General features: G+C 37.4%; 1 protein-coding gene and 1 long non-coding RNA gene across 3 annotated transcripts in view; one reads left to right on the top strand and one right to left on the bottom strand.

Moving 5' to 3' along the window:
• The window catches only part of LOC141435292 (phospholipid phosphatase 3-like), a 204,076-nt gene that overhangs the window by 150,840 nt on the left and 33,433 nt on the right, over positions 1 to 19,803 (top strand). The window lies entirely within an intron of this gene.
• Positions 3,205 to 11,992, bottom strand: LOC141435281 (uncharacterized). Its single transcript, XR_012452128.1, has 4 exons — positions 11,464 to 11,992; positions 8,096 to 8,154; positions 4,249 to 4,283; positions 3,205 to 3,980 (listed from the first exon to the last, which is right to left on the bottom strand). It is a non-coding gene; the product is annotated as an uncharacterized lncRNA (long non-coding RNA).

Genomic DNA, 19,803 nt, shown 5'->3' with positions numbered 1-19,803 from the left:
CCGTAATGCTGTATAGTGTGTCAACTACCCTGATGCGTAAAACAGTTCATGTGTAGTGGTACATAATAGGCGGAAAGGAAACAGCCTCGTTGAAGCTATCGGTAGTAGAATCCTGCTGGAAACGACGTTTCATATTTTGAATCTTTATTTATACGTGGATAAACTATCATCATCATCACCATCATCATTATCGTGGTCTGGTTGTTATATATATAGAGGGTCTTTTTCCTTATAAGCTTTAGAATTTCCGTGTAATTTTCAAAGACAGGTACTGCTGTGTCCTTAAAGGGCAGACCTAACGCCTTTACGACGGTGCTGTGGGCATCGTACGGTAGTAAGGGAGACCCTCTGGGGAGCTAGTACAGTCTCCATGTTTTCAATTGTCGTTTTGTGTCGTGGGTGTGCCAGATAATAAAAATTCTTAGATATAGTTGTGAATTCCAGGTGTAGAGCTTATGTGCTAGCTGCTCGAGGAAGACCTGAATGCGTTCAAGCGTGTTGCTCTGGATGCAAGTTAATACTATAAAAAATGTTGCAAGTATACACTTGCGTTATATTAGCGATTAGATTACGCTTGAATCATTCCAAGTACATTTTTTGTTAGATCCGAAGGAATTTGTTTTGGAGTTTTCGACGGTAAATTCAGAACTTTACTTCCTATATATTATTTGTATTTAGTATGAATAATGAGAATACAGGCTACATGTAGGCATCTACATGTTTCTACGATAAATAAAGAACATTCTGACTCCAAAGCAAATCGGATCTCGTTTTGAACGGTATGCCCAGTATTTCAACCAAGTGGTAGAAATTCGTTCAAGAATTCCCACAAATTGCAAGAAAACCGAGATTACATCTGAATATATTTATACTTACAAGAGATACTTACCTATTTACTCAATTGATGATTAGCTGCTTGACGACGACCGGAGTCTTTCAGTGCTCACCCTACACGCGTATGAGCAAAATTCCTTCTTGATGCGAACCGATTGCGGTTTAGGAACTAATCTTATGAACTTTTTTTTCCTCCCGACCCGTGTCCAACTACTATGTCCAACTGGTTGCACCACGGGGAAGCAAGTTTACTCATCGTCAACCGGTTGCACCACGGAGAAGCAAAATCAGTAGTCCAATTCTGGAAAGTATGTTTATCCATGGTCCTACTGGGTGGGTCCAATTAGTTTAACTAGTTGAACTACCACTTGAACTCTGTGGAATCGGGGTTCGGACTGTTGGTTTCACTGTATTCAGAATAAACTACATAGTTGTTGGGTTTCATGAGACTTTTAATTTTATAAAAATGCAGTAATGATAGTACCTATTCTGATACACATGACCCAAGGTAATTTTACATCCCCATGGTGCAAATGGTTCAACATAGCAATTGTTCATATGCCCGTTGGACAATAGCCCTTCAGTTGTACCACGGGTCGCAGCAATAAGTTGCAGAAAAAAAAGTAGTCTGAGAATTGAACCATCCTGGGTAAGTTTAGGTTCCCGTGGTGCAACCAGATAGCAGTTGGACCACGGGTCGGGAGGGATTTTTCCCTTTGTGCAGGACGGTAGCTATAGCCACGCAGCGATTTTCCCTCGCTCGTGCCTAAAATATCACATTTTTCAAAATACTACATTACTTATTCATTAAAATTCCCACTATACCAGATGCCCAAAATAAGACATTCCACAAAAAAAAACACTTTCTTGTGTAATCTTCGATTTTGTAATGTGGCGCATGGTATTTTAGGCACGAGCGCCCTCTATCTGGTATAGCTTGGATTGTTCGAAACAGATGCAAGGTCGTGCTCCTACTACAGTCTCCTACTGGTAGGAGCACGAACACAATATTATACTAATTCTCCTACTAGTAGGAGCATGAATACCTATATGTACTGATTTTCCTACTGAAAACCAGATGTATGGAATAGTATCATTTAGTCTAAAAAACTAAAACACAGGTGGTCTAAGAAGCAATAGGTCATGCAGCCTATCAGTATAACGCAAAAGTATTCTGAAATGTAAAATTTAGCAATATGCGGAATAAAATTATGAACAGATAGAGATGAACCTGAAATAGGATTTATATTCTCAGAGTATGTAACCAATGAAATGACATTGGTCTAAAGAAATTGTAAACTTAGTACACTGTCATTATAAGATATTGACAATTTAGAAAGTGGTTCATTGTTCGAATTGGTCTCTGGTCACAGTGAGAAGTGGTCAATTAGTGAGAAGACGTTATGAAAATCATCATCATCATCATGATCATCTCAGCAGTAGGACGTTCACTGTTGGACAGAGGGCTCCAACCATAACCTCCAGTTGCTTCGGTTGGCAGCGGCCCCCACCGTGGACCCACGGCTTTAACCAAATCATCCGTCCATCTCGTTGGTGGACGTCCTACGCTGCGCTTGCCGATCCGCGGTCTCCACTCGAGTACAATACAATACAATACAATAACTCTTTATTGCACACCAAAAAACAGTAAACAGTACAGAGAACACAAGTATATACATAGAGATTTTCTAAGGTAAGCAATAGGCGGCCTTATCGCTTCAGAGCGATCTCTTCCAGGCAACCTTTACAAGGAACAGAAATAAGGAATACATTTAGCAGTACGAGTACTTTTCGGCCCCAACGGCAATCCTATACTTTGCGGAGGTTCATAATATCAATGAACTGAATCAATTGCTTTGCTCACCCGTGACTTTATAATAGCTACGTTTATGCATGAAATGTGTGTTCATGCAGTTCGCACACTGTCGGAATACGCACAAATCATCAAACACATCTATCACCACCACCACACTACACTGACGCGTTTCGAACTCGACCAGATCTCATCTTTAGAGCAACACAAACGTTCACCATACTACCAGATGTTAGAAATAGTAAAAGATATAAAGATATTATTATAAAGGTCGTGGGTGAGCAAAGTAAATATTTCAGTTCACCTATAGGTACAAAAATATATTATGTAGTACTTACTGTACAGTCACCACCATAAGCGTGGAAGCTGTCTAGGTGCTGAAGAATATCTGAACATGATTATATTTTTATTGTGCATTACGTAAATGCGTGTTCCGATAATTTTTAAATGTTTAGACAGCTCCGCTATGTGTTGTGGCGTCAGTACGAATATATCACGAAATAGAAGTATGCAAATCACGTAAACGATATCTTGAGCATGAAAGAATAAAACAAAGATAATTATAACATTTTTAATAATAGGGAGACTATTTTACAAGGTCCTAAAATTACCCTTACCTACTCACCCATAAAGTAGAGGCAGCATCCAAAATAGATCTTGTATACTTAGCGTAGTTCTTAGCAGCAGTAAAAAAAAAAAACAAAGTAGTTGAGATGGCTGTTCTACTTTTGTCATTGATAATTCCTATATCATATAACTTAGATTGAGAAGTGAGTGAGAAAAACTGCAATCCCCTAAAGAAATTAAGTCTTAGAAAAATAATGTCTATTGTCTGCTGCAGTGTGGATGTCGTCGCTCGATCGTGGGATTTACAGCTAATAATTAATTAACTTAATTTTTGACTATCTTTTACACAGTAAGAGTTAGGATTCTAGTGTCTTGGAGAAATTAACTTCGTTTGACTATAGTGCCCCCTCAAAGTTAACAATCAAAAATAACACGGTGTATAATATCTTTATAGTGCAGACATTTACAGCTTATAGTTTTACCAAGTGTCTAGGTATGCTTCATCGTAATCAGTCGTAAGTCTATTCATGGTAAAAGTTGTATCTTTATTTTATAACAATAGATTTCTTAAAAACAAAAAAATAATTATATTCACGATTCGATACTACATGTTGTCTTTAGTGGTTATACTTATATTTTTGTGACAACCTATATATTCCTCAATTTAATCCGCAAGATCTTGTAAAATCAAAAAATATTGAAAGTCATAAATAATCAAATCATATAGGTAACGAACAATTGACACCTCACTGACGTCACGCCCAAACTGAAAGAGACGTATATATTATTTGACAATATGGTACTGTTTTCGATGATTGTCATTTTTTGAAATAAGAACGGTGGTTTAATCAATCTGTAAAGGTATTTAGTACTTATGTAGCAAGAGCTGTAAGTAACTGTTGAATCTTCGGCTCCTATCCATGAGACTACCGGGCCAATTGCATAATAGGTAAAGTACAAGCTAAGAGTATTGGTGAATTTTAATACAAAATCGCTAATACTATTTGCTTTGTACTTTGTTATGTATTACGTACTTGTCTCAGAAAATAATTTGAAGTCCATTATGAATCTGAAAAGTTAAATATATTTAGTGAGCAAAAACAGTAAAAGGAAAGACAAACGAAGGAACAAAATAAAACTCATTTATAATTTTAAGTTTATCTTTTTTTCCATACATTTAGGAGATAATTCTTAATAAACCGGCCAAGAAAAAAAGTCATTTGATCAAAAACCTAAACCTGCTCCGCCAAAATAATATCTTCACTGCTGCGGATCGAGCGAGTGAAGCGAGCGAGATCGATGTAGGTGGAGCGGATGCGACTCTGTTGGGTCAGGTTGAAGGGCAAGGGCGGCGAGTGAGGCGGCAGCCCGGCCTCGACCTTCGTTTGGAGTTTTTTTTTATTCAGACTTTTATCATAGAGAGAGAGAGAGAGAGAGAGAGAGAGAGAGAGAGAGAGAGAGAGAGAGAGATCATAGAGTTGACTTTGCGAGTTCGTTTCGTCACTGACGCGTAACAGAGGGATTTTATCAAATTGCTAAACAAGTGTAGTGAAATGAAACCGACCGACTGCGAGTTTGATTCGCGCACAAAGGGTTGCGCACCATCTATACAATATTCATTGGACATTAGCAAAAAAAAGGCAAAAAAAAACACGTTTGTTTTATGGGAGCCCTCTTTAAATATTTATTTTATTCTGTTTTTAGTATTTGTTGTTATAGAGGCCGCATAATCTGTGAATATTTCAACTGTCTAACTCTCACGGTTCTTGAGATACAGCCTGGTGACAGCCGGACGGACAAACGACCAACGAAGTCTTAGTAATAGGGTTTTGGGTACCGAACCATAAAATCGAGTTGACCTTTTATCTTATTTGTAATTTCACTAAACTGGTTGAGGTTTATAACTTATTAATAAGAGTAACGTTACCTACTGTATGACTGACTGACGGATAATGCACAGCTTACTCGACTGGAGATATAATTGACGGGTCCCCTTCGTAATCCATAATATCGTTTGTCCTAAACTCAAATGCCATAACACTTTTGCCATAAACACTTTTGACATATCCTATTTTTGCCTTAATGATTTTTTGTCCTAATAATCATAAGCCATAATATTACATGTCCTAATACTCTACATCCCTAATATGTTTTGTACTAATATAGTAAGACATAAAACTTACGAGTAATAATATTAATTGTCATAACAGAGCACTTGTAGGTAAACAGCGACTTGCGAGCCAGAAAAGTATATTACGTTACAACTGAGTTCCCAACAGTGACGAACGGTACCAGAAAAGTAAGTTAGGTTAGGTTAGAACTGCGACTCCTACAGAAACGAACCGCAGCCAGAAAAATAGGTTAGGTTAGAACTGCGACCCCTACAAAAAAGAACAGCAGTCAGAAAAGTATTTTATTTAAAATTATTTATAAAGTGGCATTTTTTTTAGTGTATTATTATTTACTACTATTATATGCAATTTCCCGGGATAAAAACTGTCCTATGGCCTTTTCTGGGACTCAAACTATCTATGTAGGTACCGAATTTTATCTAAATTGGTTCAGCGGTTTTGAAGTGATGGGGTAACAAACAAACAAACAGACTTACAAACTTTCGCATTTATTATATTAGTGGTAAGGGGGATGATTCAACGGTGTGTGAAGTTTCCAAACCAGTTTAGTACAAAAGTGATTATGTCAACCAATATTTGGACATGTGAGTATAAGGACATAATATGTTAATTAGTACTTACGAAATTAGTGCAAATAAGCATTAGGATATTCAATATTAGGAAAAAATTATGGAATGACATTATGGCAAAATATCATTATGACATAAGTTGTTATGGATTCCAATATAGATCCAAAATTGACATTCCACACCGCAGTGCTGGAGCCTGTAGTTTATATTTGGCAACAGAGAGCCAATTATAATAATATTAGGACTACGTAGTTTACAGCAGGTGGTGCATCAACAGTAGTTCAGATTATTTAAGCTCAACAAAATTATATCTACACACACACACACACCTTAAGGCACACAAGAGAGCGGCTCGTGACGGCGTATTTGCATGGCGGTATATGGACGCCTACACAGAACGCGATGCGCGGGCTCGTCGTCACAAACAGCGCGAGCCGAGCGCAGTGTTACCAACTCTCAAAAATATTTATCCTAAAGCTTAAGTTAAAACCTAAACTCGTTTTAATGAAAATGTTTACTAAATTAATATTTCGCAAAAAAATACTGAATCAAAAATCGTCTTAGTAACCCCTAATGCTTAATTTAAAAGACCCTACACTATAGGGTTGGATGAGAAAAAGGTTTTTTTTTCTATGGGAGGACCAAAAAAAATATTTTTTTAATTTTCATTGTACCATTTGTTGGAATAGTTTCATAATAAGTATATCTATGCAAATTACAGCTTTGAAGCATTGATAGTCCCTGAGCAAGCCGCGACGGACAGACAGACAGACAGACAGAGACATGGCGAAACTATAGGTTCCGTTTTTGCATTTGGCTACGGAACCCTAAACCGTATTCATGCGCAGTAGCTAGTTCATTTAGCGAGAATAAAATTTATTATTTATTTTTTAATTAATTGGTAGGTACTACAGAAAAATCTGTTATTTTTTCCATTGACTAGTATAAGCTTATTCCTGTCTATAAAAAAATAAAGCCACTTTTAAAAATTTCATCATCGCCCATCATTAAAATAATTGGATTTAATTAAGTAAGTAAAAAGTTTGCCCTTGGTGTTCAAGCGCGTTTGTCGTTTTCCACATTATCTAGCGGCACTGTATAATTCTGTGTCGAGTTAACAAAAATGTCGTATCTATTATTGGTTCTAAACTGTTTAAATTTGTACTCCAAAAGTCGCCAGATACCTAACCATTTCTGTCGTCAAAACATTTGCGGTCGCTAGATTTAAGCAAAAGTCGTCACTTTAGGGACTAAGTCTAAAATGGCAACATTGATAGCCGCCGCGGCCCGTCGCGGTCCGACCCGCTCTCTGTGGAATACAACGAACCGCGCGGCTCACGCGGCGGACACGACCCGACCCGCGCACGCTTTCTGTGTGTGTTGCCCTTAAACTTTGACTTCATAAGAATTTTATTTACCCAATAAGTGACCCTCACGCTAATAAGACAAATGTAATGACGTCACTTGTCACAATTGTTAAACCGTTGAGTAGTTACGAGCGAACATAGGAACATACGTACATACTTAAATATATACACACAGGTCCAAAACATAACCTTCGCTTCAGTTAGGGTAAAAAGGTACGTAGTAACAGAGTAGTTCGACCTACTAATAGGCCATTCAAGAAGGATCATGGTTTCGAATCCAGTCTCGCATCTCTAATTTTTTTTTATATTCAATTGCTGTTCCCAATCTTCACTAATTCTCCGTTGTAACTGTGTAGATAGTAAGTAACGTCTGTTGTGCAGACTTGTTTATATAGTTATATTTTTCTTTATGTATTGCCTGGTTAGTTACTCGAAATAAACACTGTTGTCAATGAACATCTTTTTGCTAACTCATATCTTACAAATCAGTTATTTAATTCTCTTCCAGCACTTTCCACCAAATATTACAACAGAAACTATCAGCCCAAAAAAATCTCATTCTTATGAAGAGTTAGTACTAAGCGCTATATAGCCACGTTACGGAATCGTAACGAGGGTGAATAGAGCGGGCGACCAGCGACCGACTGCGTGGCGCTTGGTTGGAGGCATTGGTTAGCGGTCGTGTAATTGACGCTTGGCTGTGCGTGCGTCGATTCGTGCGCTAGTATGAAGTCGATCTACTGCATATTACTTGTATTGTGATGATAATGTGAAATTACTTATTTGTGACAAAAGAAGCAAAGCAGGTCTTACCTTCTAAGTGATCCACTGGAGTCCAATTAGATGATTTTTAGTAAAAATTAGTCTAATTCCTGAAATTAGTTTTTAAATTAGAAATGACTACTAAGTAGGTTTACATACACTAGTTATCTCTATCTGAACTCAAATTATACACTTTGTCACAATCACAATCACGTTGAAGAGTCCCTGTGAATTCGTGTCATTTACATGTCAAATAGCGTCCCTTTTCTTTGAAATCAATCAAGCAGCGTTGTTGTGATACATATAGGTACCTACGCAAAACATAGACATAACACTGCTAAAAATTTCTTTCGGCTTTGTTGTTATGCAGGTATAAAACGCTCTTATCAAATAACAAGCTGTTACCCGCGACTCATCATCATCATCATCATCGTCATCATAAACATCACATCATCACCATCATCTGCAATACCCCTGGTGTTGCAGATGTTTATGAGCGGTGGTGATCTCTTACTGACTCTTACCATCAAGAGACCCACTTGCTCGTTTGCCATCCATTCGAATAAAAAAATCATTATCGTCGTCACCATCTTCATCTCATCATCATCATCATCGTCGTTGTAGTCGTCGTCATCATTATCATTATCACATCATCATGATCATCATCATTATCATCGTTATCATCATCATCTCATCATTATCATCATCATTTTTTGTATTGTACTTTTAAATACAAGCTTTTTTGCTGACTGAAGTTTTTTTGACTGTACTTGCATTGTCATCCAAATTAGTACATTTTTGTACCAAATTTCAAGTCGATGCCATTTACCGTTGAGGAGTTCCGTCCTGACGATCGAGACGTCTGGCTGGTGGCTGGACCACTCGGGTGACACTACCAAATTATTGTATTGTCACAAGATTTACTGAGTAAGTATGCCGAATTTCAAGTCTATCCAACTGAAAGTGGGTCAAATTCAACTTGCAAGGTTTGAACCGCACATACATATACATTGCAAGTTAAATAAAGCTTGCGAAATAATAAATGAAAAATACTGACTGAATGTGTGTGTGTGTGTGTGTGTGTGTGCGTGATTCGATGACAGACAGCGCACCACCTATAACTAGCTACTGGCTGGAATCAATACCAATAGGTATATACAAAATATAACAAGTTTTTGTATTTTGTTTGCTAACTGCACATTTTGTTTCGTTGACTGAACCTACTTACATTGTCATCCAAACTAGGTACGTCTGTGTACCACGTTTCAAGTCGATACCACTAAATGTTGAAGAGTTACATCATGCGGAGACAACTGTGACCGGGGCCAACACAATTTCATTACCAGATTATTGTATTATCACGAAACATACATATCATCATCATCATCAGCCATAGGACGTCCACTGTTGGACATAGGCCTCTCCCATAGACCTCCCGTTCCCTCGGTTGTAAGCGGCTTGCATCCACCTTGAAACTTAACATACAATAAGAGAATGAGAAACATATATATAATTATATGTATATTATATATGATTCCAAGAAACAAAATAATTAAAAATTGCTCGATGGCTTGCAAATTCAATAAGTTTTGGTAAAAATTTAATTTACAATACAAGCTTTTTTTGATAACTGCCCTTTTTGTTGACTGTACTTTAATTTTCACCCAAACTACATTTGCATACCAAATTTCAAGTCGATGCCTATAACTATTGAGGAGTTCCGACCTGTGGAGACGATCCTGGCCGGACTACCAGGATGTTACTACCAGATTATTGTATTGTCAGATTATCACGTAATCTACATAAGTATATCGATTTTAAGTCAATCCAACTACTGGAAGTTGGTCAAATTTAACTTGCAAGATTTGATTACAGACAGACAGACAGATAGACAGACAACGGGACAGGTGAAAGTAAATAAAATCTTGAAAAAAAAAACCATGACACATTACATCTTACATAAATAATAAGTTTTTGGTAAAAAACATTTTTAGTACATTTGCTGACTGTACGTTTGTTACTGTTAGCTGTACTTGCATTGTCACTACATTTGCATGGGTTTTAGGTGTTTAATATGTATTTAAGTATGTATCTATCTATATAATTATATTTATCCGTTGTTTAGTACCCATTACACAAGCTTTGCTAAGCTTACTTTGGGACTAGGTCAATTGGTGTAAATTGTCCCGTGATATTTATTATTAGCGTTTACCCGCGGCTTCGCACGCGTAAATCAATAGATACAGCAGTTGAATTGAAATTCCGGGATTTTATTCAATTCTCGTGGGAATTCCCTAAAATTACATCGTGGTTTTCACTGACGTTAAATTAAACCAACCATGCCAAATTTCATGACTCTAAACCCAGCGGTTGTTATTTCAAGATTTTATCCCTATCCCGTAAGAATATCAGGATAAAAGGAGCCTATGTGTTATTCCAAATGTCCAGCTATGTACATACCAAATTTCATGTCTCTAAGCCTAGCGGTTATTAATTCGAGATTTTATTCCTATCCCGTGGGAATATCGGGATAAAAAGTATTCAATATCCAAGTTGTTTTTATCCAGGTTATAAACTATTTTTTTACCAAATTTCATCCAAATCTGCGTAGCCGTTTCAGCGTGAAGAAGTAACAAACATACTCACTCACAAACTCACTCACTTACAAACTTTCAAATTTATTTATCATTAGGATTATATATTTTATAGGTACTAAATTTCAAGTCGATGCCATTAACTGTTGAAGAGTTCCGTCCTGCGGAGACGATGCTAGCCGGACTACCAGGATGCCACTACCAGATTATTGTATTGTCACTCAATTTACATAAAGTATGCCAAATTTCAAGACAATCCGGCTACTGGAAGTTGGTTGAATTTAACTTGCAAGGTTTGAACCACACATACATACATACATACATACATACATACATACATACATTGCAAGTTAAATAAAGCTTGCAAAAATACTGACTGAATGTGTGTGTGTGTGTGTGTGTGTGATTCGATGACAGACAGCGCACCACGATGCTATTAACCGTTGAAGAGTTCCGTCCTGCGGAGACGATCCTGGTCGGACTACCAGGATGTCACTACCAGATTATTGTATTGTCACGCAAATTACATAATCATTCCAAATTTCAAGTCAATCTGACTACTGGAAGTTGGTCAAATTATACTTGCAAGATTTGACTACAGACAGACAGACAGATAGACAGACAACGGGACAGGTGAAACTAAATAAAAGCTTGTAAAAAGCTTGTTATAAAAAAATACACACTTCATCCGAAAATCCTATACCTATAATGTTAATTGCTATGATCATGGTTTACCGGTATTATAAAAATCTTACAAAGCGTAGGTACACTTTTAGTAAAAAAACACTCAATTTTATAGTATTAAAAAATGTGTTGCGACTATACCTGTGTCAGATTTCACAGCATATCCTATGCTGTAAGGATTATATTGTAGTCCTTTTAGCGCCTTAGATATTTCCTTCCTCCAGACAATAAACTTGTTTGTTTTTTGGAAAACTGTGGCTCTGTCCATTGGAGGTCAATTTTGCCATTGTCTTGAAGGTTTTACCGTTTTACCGACAGCGCGATTCTTCTACATTAAAATTATTGAACTGAAGACGACAATAAATTTAAAAATTACTGACATACAAATAAATGTGACTAGTGGTGATAGTCTGGATGACATTTCCATGACATTATATTTTTAATTATCTAACCAGCCAGTACTTCATTCTAAGTTTCTTTAAAACCTCTTTCATTCAGCCTATTTTGTTATGATTGCTAGACGAATATTACAACCGATATAACCTAATGCTTTCGTTGTTAGTGTCTTTTTTAGCGACTTTTTTTCTTTTTTAGTACAATTTTATTTAGGGAACGTGCCAACGGAACCCTATTGGTGAGACTCCGCTGTCTGTCTGTCCGTCCATCTGTTACATCCAGCCTCCTCTCAGAACAAGAGGGCTTGGGCCATAGTTCCCACGCGGGCCCAGTGCGGATTGGGAACTTCACTTCACACGCTTTTGCAGGTGGTAGGACCTTGTGCAAGGTCCGCCCGGATTGCTACCACCACCTTGCTCGCTAATCCTGCCGTGAAGCAGCAGTGCTTGCACTGTTGTGTTTCGGCGTGGAGAGTAAGACAGCCGGTGAAATTACTGGCACTTGAGGTATCCCATCTTAGGCCTCTAGGTTGGCAACGCATCTGCAATGCCCCTGGTTTGCAAATGTTTATGGGCGGTGGTGATCGCTTACCATCAGGAGACCCACATGCTCGTTTGCCATCCAGTCGTATAAAAAAAAAACGCACCATTGAATTGCTTCGCAGGTTTGTGCAGGTTTCCTCACGAAAGCAGTGCAGGGTTCCGACTGTTACAGGGCTCTATCTCTTGAGTCGTAATAGTCAGACACTTGAAATTTTCACAGATTATGTATTACAAATACTAAAAACAGAATAAAATAATTATTTAAAGGGGGCTCCCATACACCAAATGACTCGCATTTGGCCGGTTTTTTTGTGATAGGGTAACAAGGAATTCCAAAAAATATATTACTTATATGACCGCGGCATGGCGCTAGCGTCTACGCAAAATGTATGCAAAATATTTAGTTACATTTTACAACACGTGTGATATTTTGCCCGAGAACTATGAAAGTTTATCTAAGTTCAGGACTGCCAATGAAAGTAAATAACGCTAGGCTAGGTATTTTATCCTACCACCCGGTTTTTACTTACATACAGCCAAACCATTCAAATTTTGACCCGCTAAGTGATATTGTAACAAACAAATTACACTACGCTTTTGTTGCGATACGCCATTATTTTACAAGCTTTTTATTAATTAATAATAAGTATAGAACATTCTTGTGTTGTTGACCCAAATGGTGGAACCAATGCAGATGTCGAAGCGCGCATAAACAGGGCTCGTGCCGCATATGCACAACTCAAACCGGTCTGGACGTCCCACGTAATAGCACGGCGCACAAAAATCAGAGTTTTCAACTCAAATGTCAAATCGGTTCTCCTGTACGGGTGTGAGACCTGGCTCGTCAAGAAAGCAATCACCAGTAAACTCCAGGTTTTAGTGAACAAGTGTTTGCGTCGCATATTAGGAGTTTATTGGCCACGAACCATTACAAACACTAGACTGTGGGAGTTGACGAGCCAGAAGCCAATTGATATGGAGATCCTATTGAGGAAGTGGCGCTGGATCGGACACGTGTTGCGGAGAACCGATGCTCATCTCGCCAAGCAAGCGCTGGAGTGGCAAGCTGCTGGTAGTAGGAGGCCAGGCCGACCCCGAATCACCTGGAGACGATCGGTTGAGAAGGAGATCTCCCTAATTGGGTACCATTGGCGAGACCTAGAAGCCACAGCACAGGACCGTGACGCATGGAAGTCCCTACTGCGAGCCCTATGTCCCTGCTGAGGACTACAGGAATTCATCATCATCATCATCATAGAACATTCTTGAAGGCATCTAGTGGTTCAAGCAAGTTTTCATGTGGTAGAGCCTTACTGTAACCACTTGCTGACTGCAGTACAAATGGGCCGGCTCGACCGGAGTAGTACCAACCTCCATCTGAATACCGGCGTGAAATAGTACCTTTGCCCAACTCCCCTCCCCCCTTTTATCCTGCCCCCATACCGCCCAATTTAGCCCCCCCCCTCCTCCCTTTTAGGCCGGCAACGCACCCGCAGTCCTAATAATGCTGTAGGTGACCAAGGGCGGCGGTGATCACTTACCATTAGGTGACCCGCATGCTAGTTTGCCAGCTATTTGATAAAAAGAGTAGATTGATGACCTCAAGAAAAAACATTACTTTCTTTGGTTTGACCTGACTTAAAAATACTGAATTTCATGGTTAATTGCACTTTATCGAAATGCTATTACTTATTCTTTGTAAATAAACATAAAAAAGTAAAAAAAAAAAAAAGAAAAAGAATCATTATGCGTCATCGAGTTTCGAACTCCTTCTCTTACTACATACTTCTAAGAATTGGTACCACTGAGCCAAACTAGGTGGTCACGTGACCGCCCGAAATAGTCAATACCTTTTTACAACAGATTATATTTGACATTAGCTACTCACACCACAGTAAAATGGATCAAAATTTACTGCATCATACTGAAATTTAGGTATTATAGATCCTCTCCATTTTGTGATTTGCGACAACAATATGCCCATAACTAACTATCCTCAAAAAATCGCGTCGAAATAACGTCTGTGGAAGAAATATTGATGTACCAAAGTTTGTATGGAAGACGACGCACCTTAAGGGTTAAATGTATATTTGATACTTTTACGCGGTATTTCCCGAGCATTTTTTACTAAGGGGCTGTTTCACCATCCATTGATTAGTGTAAACTGACGGTTAAATGTGATGCCGTCTCCGTCTATTCGAACAAAACAATTAGAGACGGCATCACATTTAACCGTCAGTTAACACTAATCAATGGATGGTGAAACAGCCCCTAAATCTGTGAGATTACTCGTAACTGCCACTTAGGTACTTGTACGTTAAGCGGAACGTTGCTGCTCCGATGCTACATCATTTTTTTTTTTATTTCTCTAAGTATCTTGGGTATAAACATATTTTTTACCATATATTTTAAAGCTGAACGCGTACATGTGAGCCCAAAAGAAAATAAGGGTCACGTGAATTTTATGGGTGAAACGAAAATACTAATAAAATAATAGCAGGTGCATTTGCAGGTGGTAGGACCTTGTGCAAGGTCCGCCCGGATTGCTACCATCCTGCCGTGAAACAGCAGTGCTTGCACTGTTGTGTTTCGGGCGTGGAGAGTAAGACAGCCGGTGAAATTACTGGCACTTGAGGTATCCCATCTTAGGCCTCTAGGTTGGAAATGCATCTGCAATCCCCCTGGTGTTGTAGGTGTTTATGGGCGGGGGTGATATGGTTTTATTAATAGAACATAACACAGCACAAATGTTTTTCATTCTATTAGATGTATTCAATTAAAAAAGAAAATATATTTTTGATTTCATTTTACCGGTGAAATTCAGGTGGCCCTTATATTCTTTTGAGTAGTATATATCTTTATAGTGGCCTTTTCAACACAAGTTTATTTCCTGTAAACTCACGTCTATGGGCGTATATAGGCACTAGGTACCTACAATAGATTTTAATGATTTTCTTTTTGTATTAAAACTTGTTCATTGTGGTCTAAGGACAGAGTACTATTAGCTACTGTGCCAAATTTTAGAAGTCGCGGATACACCATCTCTGAGTTACGATAGTTTTCGAATTTGAAAGCCCAACCGTAAACTCAGGGTTCTATAGTCCCTAGCGTTCATCAATAATAGTCCAAACGAACTTTTTAACATTTCGAACAATAACAGAACTGCTAACGTTTAAAAGGTTCATCGAGCATTTTCTATTGGATGCTGCGATGAACCTCCTAGATGACGTTAGCAGTTCCGTAATTGTTCGAAATATTAAAAAGTCCGCTTGGACTATTGATGAACGCTAGGACTATAGAACCTGAGTTTACGGAAGCTATAAAGTAAGGATTTTACAGTTAAGCCCTTGTACGTAGGACCCATCGATATAAGCACTTGCGCCAACAGTAAAGTTCCATTTAGACCATGCAATAGTTTTTTTCATGCAAGTTGCATTACATCGCACGCTACTGAGGGACAATGAATTCAGTTGATCAACCAAATACCGCAATGTAGTGAAATTTGCGAGCGAGTTCTCGCATTGTCTAAATGGGGCTTCATTTTCCACCCTTGCATAACAAATAACTGTTTAAAGCAAAAAATATCATTTTTTACACTTCTCATGCTCGTAAAGTTGGTGTTTATGCTGGATCTAGACGGTATAAAATGACTTTTATGCACTAGTGCATAAAATAAAATCTTCGTCTAAGACCAAGGTAATTAGGTGTCAACAGCCACAAACAAAGAAGTTTCTTTATTTTTTTAATACATTTTTTATTTATATAAAACTAAAAATCAATCAAATCAATCAAAATAAATCACTAAAAGTAAAAAAAATAAAATTATATAGTAATGCATGAAAAATAAAATTTACGTAGTGAGTGAACAATTGTTTTCACTGTTGCTATTTCATTTCCTCGCCATCGAAGTGAAAAGCAGAGTGTAAAACTCGAGTATTAAATCCATTTTCCCCTCGACGTGTCTATCCACCCTCGCCGTACCGGCTCGGGTGGCTATACGAACGTCTTGAGTAAAATGACTCGTTTTATGCTCTTGTTGTACAATCTAGTATTTGTTTCATTGATGTAGTGACTTTAAGTGAAGACGTCATTTGGTGGAGCTTGTTTGTCTGGTAGGAGAACATTCATTCTTAGTTTAGGGTACACAAACAGACTCACGCACAGATTGTTCTTACCTGGAAGTAGATGGCGTTGACCAATAGCATACGCGTATTATCCGTTATCATATCAGGTCCAACTATATCCTTTATCTTGTTTTTGGTCTTCTGTGCTACCTGGTGACGATGAATAATTCAAAATTAATATAGTGCACGTTTGTGATTTGTATATCATACTCTGTTTATTAAAACATGATACAAAAATGACGTTTCATGTGTTACTTTACCTGTTTTTTACATCTCATAAATAGTGATGTGCCACAACCGGTAATCACTGAAAAGTTTCGGAAGTACCTAAGATATTCTACAGCACTTAAGATATTCTAAGAAAACCGGCCAAGAGCGTGTCGGACACGCCCGAAATAGGGTTCCGTAGCCATAACGAAAAAATCAAGTCATATTTTTCTAAGGACTTCGTATTTTGTACGGAATATTCCAAAGTTTAGGTATATTTTATACCTTAGGCTGCTACCTATTTACTTTTAAGGTACCTACTATAATAATTCTCAAGAAAACGTAACCGTTATAGTTTTCCTTGTAAATCAATACTTAAATACATTACTATACAATTTACATTAAATTAAATTAAATACAATTTAATACAATTTATACAATTACAATTTATACAATACTAAAAGAAATCACCCTCATTTTACGTCTATGGTAGGTACTCTAAAAAAATATTTTTTTTTAATTTTTATTGTTCTTTCCATTTTGTCGACATAGTTTACATATAATATTCGTGCAAAATTACAGTTTTCTAGCATTGATAGTCCCCGAGCAAAGCCGCGGACGGACAGACAGATAGACATGGCGAAATTATAAGAGTTCCGTCTTTGCCATTTTGGCTACGGAACCCTAAAAAGGTAAAATATGTCTAGTGGAAATGCCACCGTTTAGAAGATATTTCGACTTTTTGTAGATGTTGATGTTTGTTTAATTTTGATTCTAAGCGAGACCTGCTCAAAAGCTCAATGCTAATGGAAAGTAGATACTTTAATTTTATTTTTTTCCAATTTGTTTCCACTACTCCGCACTATTCGTACTATGCTGGCCACATTATTTTTTCATTTTTTTTTTACATTTGACATTTCATACTGTCACTCTAGTATCTTGGTTTAATATAAGCAAAATATAGTAAACAGAGTATAAAGAGTGGGATTAGAATTTATAAGGAATATAACAGTTTTTTTTGTCAAATATATCTTTCTTGTTTGACAAACTGAATTGGGGAAGACTTTTATACATAACTTAAAAATAATCGAAGATAGAACGTATTAAATTGTCAATTATAATGAGAGATCCGACGGGAACTACTTACTTATAATGTCATAGTAGTTATAACACGAAGACAATGACCATAGAAAGGCCATACTAAATTTATTTTAGTATCTAGAAAGAATTATGGAATGCGCACTTTATTAATAAAAAAAAAATAACATGAGACACTTGATACCAATCGACCTAGTCCCAAACTAAGCAGAGCTTGGTACTATGGATAACTAGGCAATGGAAAGACATACTTATATAGTTAAATACATATTAAACATCCAAGACCCGAGAGCAAACATTCGTATTATTCATACAAATATCTGCCCCAGCCGGGAATCGAACCCGGAAGCTCAAGCTTCGTAGTCAGGTTCTCTGACCACTTGGCCATCCGGTCGTCTTGATTATTTATTATTTATTTGTTCCTCTCTTCTTTGTTTTTCAACAGATATTGATGTTTTTTACGGCGTTCGCTTTATCTTCTAATTTTGCATCACTTAATAAGGTAAGTGAAGTGAAGTGTCCCATGGATATTCCCAATTAACGTGCAGTGCATTCAGTTACATTTAGTACCTACATTGTAGCTTGTCTTACCCAATTGTTAATAGTGTCAACAGCAGCTTCTTTATCATTGAAATCGAGTTGTTTCAAGCTTGCCTGGAATACGTTCTTAGCGTCCTTCTTTATGCCAGACTTCAGTTCTGCACTCTTTTTCAAGTACACTTTGTTGGCCACATTCAAAGAAACGCCTTTGACAGATTTTAGGGTCGACGTAAGAAATGTGTATGATGAGCGTATCTAAAAAATAGGACAGTGATTTATTTTGGTTCGAACAGTAGTAAGTATTCAAGATGGGAACAAATAATCTTCAAAAATAACTGCAATGACTTTGTATTAATACTAAATAAAATATTGTCACCAACACCACCAATTAAAGGCTAACTAATTATTTCAGCACTTAAATATCAAATGATCGCCGTCATTGGACCACTAAGCTGTCCTCATCAATCTAGGGCATTGGTCCGACAAGGAAAGAAAACTGTGGCGCATGTGAAATTTCTATCAACAATTAACCGCTCATTGTATTATAAATGCTATTTACGTATTTACTCAGGTTACATTACTCACTAGTTAGTGTTATCATTAAAATTCCTTATTTGCAGCCCATAGTGTTAAAGGTGATTTTTCACCGGCGAGACGAGACGAGACGAGGCGAGACGAGATGAGGCGAGACGAGAATTGTGATTTGTATGGTGGCGCCCGCGGCGGCTCGCGGCGGGGCGCGCGAGAATGCATACTTTCAATTCTCGTCTCCCCTCGTCTCACGTCTCGTCACGTGTCGCCGGTGGAAAATCACCTTAAGTCCTTCCGTCGAGGTCTCCTCTCACTCACTACAAGAAAGTTTAGTAAGTATTCCTAACTAGATCCAATGTGGATTAGATAGGCAAGAGTAATTTGAACATGGTGCCTTATAAGAGCCTAGGTAAAGATTTATGTAGATAAAAGTCCGGCACATCAAATGCTCTACATTTACATTATGTTAAGAGCTTCAGTACAAACATTAAGTAAGGAAAATATTTTTTTCATTGGCTAGTTATTGGTATTTTTAATCACAAGAAACAATAAATAAGAAAATTTACAATTTTATAAATAAAACAAAAATGTCAAATTAAATTAAATAACAAATCAAACCACACAAATACTTAATCAAAAGAAACCAAACAATGTCAAATTAAATTAAACACTCGTCAAAATAAACAAATAAAACAAATAATAAATAAAATAAAATAAACTTTAACCTATAACACAAAGTACCAACAAGTAGAAATAATTGGATATTATCACGAAAATAGTTATTAAAATGGTCCCAAAGCATTTTTTCACACCATGCACATGATGGGGTGAAAAAAAATGGACTATCAGACCTCCTGGCATAATTTACAACCCTTTCTGAGTTCAAAACTATTTAGAGAATGCGATCCTCATATTTTGCATACTCAACATGTGACTCAACCAGTCAACCCCCTCCTGCTCCCGCTCTACTTGTCTAGACAGCAAGTCGCCAAGTCTATACAAGCATAAGTACTATATGTCTATAATCCCTAATTTACTGATCG

Source organism: Choristoneura fumiferana, chromosome 14 (assembly GCF_025370935.1).
Source record: "Choristoneura fumiferana chromosome 14, NRCan_CFum_1, whole genome shotgun sequence".
In the NCBI taxonomy this organism is placed as follows: domain Eukaryota; kingdom Metazoa; phylum Arthropoda; class Insecta; order Lepidoptera; family Tortricidae; genus Choristoneura; species Choristoneura fumiferana.
The sequence above is the reverse complement of the archived record's forward strand: the minus strand, read 5'-3'. Positions and strand labels throughout refer to the sequence as shown.